Source organism: Cupressus sempervirens, chromosome 6, assembly GCF_028749045.1.
Source record: "Cupressus sempervirens isolate cs-2001-9-10 chromosome 6, ASM2874904v1, whole genome shotgun sequence".
In the NCBI taxonomy this organism is placed as follows: domain Eukaryota; kingdom Viridiplantae; phylum Streptophyta; class Pinopsida; order Cupressales; family Cupressaceae; genus Cupressus; species Cupressus sempervirens.
Genome location: NC_143123.1, coordinates 195,112,731 through 195,118,730, shown reverse-complemented (window position 1 = coordinate 195,118,730; position 6,000 = coordinate 195,112,731).

The following is a 6,000-nucleotide window of genomic DNA, read 5'->3' as shown; positions in this document are numbered from 1 at the left end:
TATTCAAATGTAAAACTGGTTGAGTGTATAACTTTAGTGAAGAGTTGAGTGTAAGGAGTTACTACCCTGAACCTATGCTATAGATTCTTGGGAGCCAAGGGACCCTAAACCTATGCTATGTTTTTTGGAGACATGAGAGAAGTTACAACCAGCTTCAGTGCTTCAAAATATTCTAGACCATATAGTGATGCCTAAACTAATAGCAGTAATAGATACTTGGGATCCTCATAGGGAGAGTGTATCAATACATGCATGATTGCATCCTTGGCTTCCATTGTTGAGACACACACATGATGGTCTTCAGGTTTTTGGATTTGGAACTCTTGGTATCTATCTAGATTCTATAAAACAACAAGTGTTTACATAATCTAGAGATATATGGGTGATTGCATCAGTAGAGCAACTAGTTGAGATGCATTATAATCAAACTTGAGAAAATCCTTGATAAACCAAACATATAATGAAGAGGAAACTTGAATGCTAAAATTAAAGCTATCAATAATAAAAAAACCTATGCCAAAGTTACAACACAATGTGAAGTTGATTTTAGATATCAACATAAATCATTTTCCATTTTTTTTATTGTGGAGAGTTGTGCACAAAAGAGGGTGGAAAGTTCTGAACATTGCTGGAGAGATCTGAGTTTAAAATGTTTGTGGAGTTTTCATTTTCATGCCCTTATGATCACTACATTTCATTTTCATGCCCTTATGATCTCTATATTTTGTTTTCATACCCTTGGCCGAAATCAATGGAGATCTATGATTTCATTGTTGTGCCCTTGTGATTGCTGCATTTCATCACCATGCCCTTGTGATCTCTACATTTCATTATTTTGCCCTTGTGATCTCTATTCTCTTTCTCTATTATTTCATTGTTGTGTCTCTCACTTGTGATCTTTTTTCCCTTTGCACTACAACATTTAGAGTCAAATTGTGATGGCAATTTACGATGGCGGTGTAATTTCTAGTGATTTTCATTTTTATTTTTTGCAATTTGCTATGGTAGTGTAATTTGTGGTGATTTTCATGTATTTTTTTGCAATTTGTGATTGCAATGTAATTTGGACTCAAATGTGGTAGTGCTTGCTCTACGATTTTCTTCAAGGGGAGAAGAGGTACCTATGTAAATGTTCTTTTCTTTTCCTTCTAAGCATGTATCTCTTTATATTTTCCCTAGCAGGACATTAGAGAACCTTCTCTTTATGTATATGTATGTGTGTATATATATACATACACACATATGTGTGTGTGTGTCTATGTATGTATGTATGCATGTATGTATGTATTTATAGACATATATATACATACATACATACATATATAGAGATCACAAGGGCACGACAAAAAAATGCAAAGATGGAGAGATACATATAGACATACATACATATATACATGTACATTCATAAATATACACATAAATACATCTACATATGCAATTTTATCACCTTGGAAAATTGTATTTGGTCTTTACTCAATCACCAAGAGATAATATACTTTGTAAGTATATATTTCTATATAGTTAGTTTGGTATGAATAGTTTCAATTGAATTCATTTGAGGAGAGTGAGTCTACTCATGATGATAATGGCTCCACGTATTGAGTCTTTAGAGGAGAGAGACTTATAGAAGATTAGATGTTATTTCTAGCTCAAATATTCCCAATTTTATGTTCACAACTCAAATGCTCTCCCATTGCCTAAGCTAAAAGCCTCATTACTGCATCCAAAATTAAGGAATAAAATATGATTATGACCCCAACATATTCAATCTAAATTAAAGAGTCTTTGAATCTCATACTTTGATCCAAGCCCAGAGCCTTCTCAACTTTGAATCCACTAAACTACCTAGGACATTAAACTTATCGAACATGCGAACCTCCTTGAACTAGAGGAACTATTTTGAAATAGGTTCAATGAGGTTTAAAATCCAAGAGGTACTAATATATGAGCCTCAAATGAGGGTTGCATGCTATGGTGGGGTAGGAGGAAGATGGTTGTGTGAATGGTTGATTGGGAAATTTGTCAAAAATCAACATGTCAGTTGCAAGTAGTTTCATTATTATGATAAGGGAATCAGCTTTGAAAGAAAGATGATCAAAATTGGCATGTCCATCCTTATGATAGATGTCTCTATCTCAAAATAGAAAATTACCTCAAACAAAAAGTGAAAAATTATTAAATGTGTGGAAAATCAAAAGAACATTCACCTATAATATTTTTGAAGCACAAAAATATAATAAAAATATTAATTTGGTGGAAAAAGCCATGAGCTATGGGGCTCTACATTGTGGCTATTCCATTGTCCAGTAGTGGAAACTCTTCCTGTTAAATATGAACATCTTGAAATTAAAAAAGATAACTATCAAAGATCTGTATTTGTGTTTTAGTGATAATAATTATATAGTCTAATTTTAAGAAAAATAATAGTCTTAAATATATACGATTAAATAAAATAAACAAGAGTAATAGTTGTAGTTGTCTAATTCTAGTATTATTGATTATGATAAATGAAATATTCAATAAAAAAAGTATGAAGTAACATAAATGGATCATCTACTCGATCCTATTATGACCTAATGTGAATATGCCTAATCATTACCTAGATGATATTATGCACAAGATCTTTACTCAATCATCAAGAGATAATATAATATGTAAGTATAGCTTTTTGCATACTTAGTTTGGTATGAATAGTTTCACTTGAATGCAAGGATAATTGCTTGTGTGAATTCAAGACATGAATGATTAATTTAATTTAGAACAAGTACTATGCAAGTGTGTATGTATGCATGTAAAGTAGTTCACATAGTGAATTGATATACATACATGCACATATGCATACAATCATCATAATCAATTATCCTTAAATCTAATTAAAGCTATTATATATAAACAAGAGATACATGTTTAGAAGGAAAAAAATAAACATTTACATAGCTATCTCTTGTCCCCTTGAAGAAAATCATAGAGAAAGGGCACGGAGATCACAAGGGCATGACACAGTGTTGCCCCACTTTTCATACCTTAACCATTTGCAAAGTGGAAAAGTTTGTGTCCTAGAAAAGTCCTAGGTATGTCTGAATCTATGTTCAAATCCCCCTTAGGTGGAAGGTGTCTTCATCAGATTTTTCATCTTCCCCTTCCCCACATTTCATAGCCAAGTGGTTTTCCTTTGTGGTGAGTTTTGTGGGTAGCTTAGTACCTAATCTAATGGAGATTCACGCAGCATGCAACAATAGTTCATAAGAGTTGTATCTACTTGCGGCCTATCATTTTCTCCATGAAAAGAAGGAGCTTGCAAAAATATGGATATAGCCTTCTCCTCATCAAGTTTTCAAGCCATGAAGGCAATTTCCTGCAAAGAGCACCAAATGATGCATAGGAGCCACAATAAGAAGATGATGAGGTACCTTATGATAAATTATTGTTTCCTTTATGATTATCTACCTTAGGAAGTATTAAAGATTCATCATAGCTCTCAAAATTAACACACACAAAAAATTGAAAATCAGTTTCTCCTCGGCGGGTTTTCAACCCATGAAGTTTGTTTTCCACAAAAGGTAATTCTAAAGAAAAGGAAATGAAAGGTGGACCCCTAATGAAGCTTCACACTCCTTATAGACATCTCCAAACCCAAAGGGAAGAATAAGTCAAAAAGAAATGTTAAAGGGCAATCCTGAGTGGAGAATTGAAAATCATCTTCTCCTTGTCAAGTTTTCAACCCATGAAGACAATTTTCTAGATTTTAAAGAAAATCAAGTATGTAAGCGGATGGAAAAAAAAAATTGTATGAAAAACACCTTCAGATGATCATGGAAATAATCTAGCCATTGCGGGAAAGATCTATTAAGTAGAATTTGATTTTAAAGAAAAGAAAGTGAAAGGTGGACCCCTAATGAAGCTTCACACTCCTTATGGACATCTCCAAACCCAAAGGGAAGAATAAGTCAAAAAGAAATGTTAAAGGGAAAGCCTGAGTGGAGAATTGAAAATCATCTTCTCCTCATCAGGTTTTCAACCCATGAAGACAATTTTCTAGATTTTAAAGAAAATCAAGTATGTAAGTGGATGGAACAAACAAATTGTATGAAAAGCACCTGGAGATGATCATGGAAATAATCTAGCCATTGTGGGAAAGATCTATTAAGTAGAATCTGGTTTGGCAGATATTTGCTTATGAAGTACTTTGTTTACAATTTTCTGAAACTTAGGGGAAAATGGGAAAGTAAATGTGAAGAATAGAAAATTACCATTGGCCCAATAGAAAAATGAAAGGAGATCAAGTTATCCATTGAAAATATTCATACTACTACAATGGACCTCTCCTTTAATTCATGTGTGTGGCATGAACCCTAAACATTAATGAATGGATTAAAACTTCTATATAGAGATATATGAATAGTTTCAAAATTTACCCCTCTTACTCAAACTATTATTATGTTAATTTGTACAACTCCTATTTGAAAAGCTAGCATCTGTGTATTTACCATTCTTTGCTTTCCTAGATTTTGAAATTCACCCGTGAATAGAATGGAAACTAGATTCACGAGTTTTTATGGGCTGAATGAAATCAAGTCTACATTATAGAATTTCATGGACACTTCTCTTCATTTCTATGATATGCAAGACTTTTAAAAGAGAGTAAGATTGGAGCCACTTCATCCCATAACTAAAAAGCTCTTAGGATGTGGGCTAGTTGAAGCAGCCAGTTTCCCAGTAGTAGTCCAAGCCCCAGAATTGAACTACAAATGCAAAAATCACTACAACATGGACACCAGATAGATTGTATTGCCAAATGATATGGTATTGATTTACATTGATAGAAAAATAGTGGTGAATTTTTTATGAATTCTAGAATGAGAGGAGTTTTTAGATTTGACAATTGGTGGAGTTGTCTCTGAATTTTCCATAAAGAAAATGGTATGGAGAAAGGAGATTATGCAATCATGGTTTCAAAATCCACGGAGCACCAAGAGTAAGGTCCCTAAGACCATTTTGTGTAGTAATCTCAAACTTGAGATTGTAGACATTCTGGTTCTCTTGAATAGATTGAAAGGTGAGGTAGAAGCTTTAAATTTTGTTAAGCAATATTTCTTTTTGGTACAAGTTATCTATTTAGATACCCAATATATTGACTAGGCTCATGAGGTAAGTGAGAATCTATCCAATGCTCTTAGTGCTACAAAGTTCTACAACACCTTCTATTTGTCCTCTTTTCTAATTCACATGCTAGCTTCTCTATAGTTATGGTCGGGCCTCCCAAGGGTAGAAAATTTCCCTGATGATGAGAAGTCCTATGAATTCTACCCATGTTTGTAGTTGGAAAATAGTTATACTAAATATATGAGAGTTAATGATGCATTTACAATGAGAATTTGTAGAGAGCTCCAAGGATGCCTAGAGAGAAGATTCAGTCTAGAAGCAATGGTGGTTATTAGTCAATTTGGAAGCTTTTTCATCCAATTCTCATGTTTTACATATTTTCATCTTGTAGCTTTTGACGGGGTCCCCTTGAAGTTTCCAAGGTATCCAAGTGATATGATTGTGCTAATCAAGATCGTGAGGCAAGCAACCTAAGTGAATGTTCTGAGCAGGAGTCCAAAGAAGAAAGGTTACAAGTTTTCGATGAAGGTGGGAGCTTTCAGCTGTGAGTCCCATTCTGATGCAAAGAACATGCTAAAAGTGTTCAAAATGAAGTATCAATTAGAGATGTACGAGGTCTTGAGACCTATGTTTGATCTGAATAGATATGCAAGAGATCTTCTCCAGATTGGTAGTGTGATCAAACATGTCACCACTATTGAGGACTATTGGGTCAATTATAGAGATGAGTTTGAAAGTTGTGACCATGCTTTCACCAGGCTCATAGTGGATCAAGTAAAAATGTATAAAATCAAGCTTGAAGTTGGAGGAATTGTAGATGATGGGAAAAATATGTATAGTAATACATATTTAACAAAGCTAAGAAATACCCCTATCAGTTCATGGCCCTATCAAGAT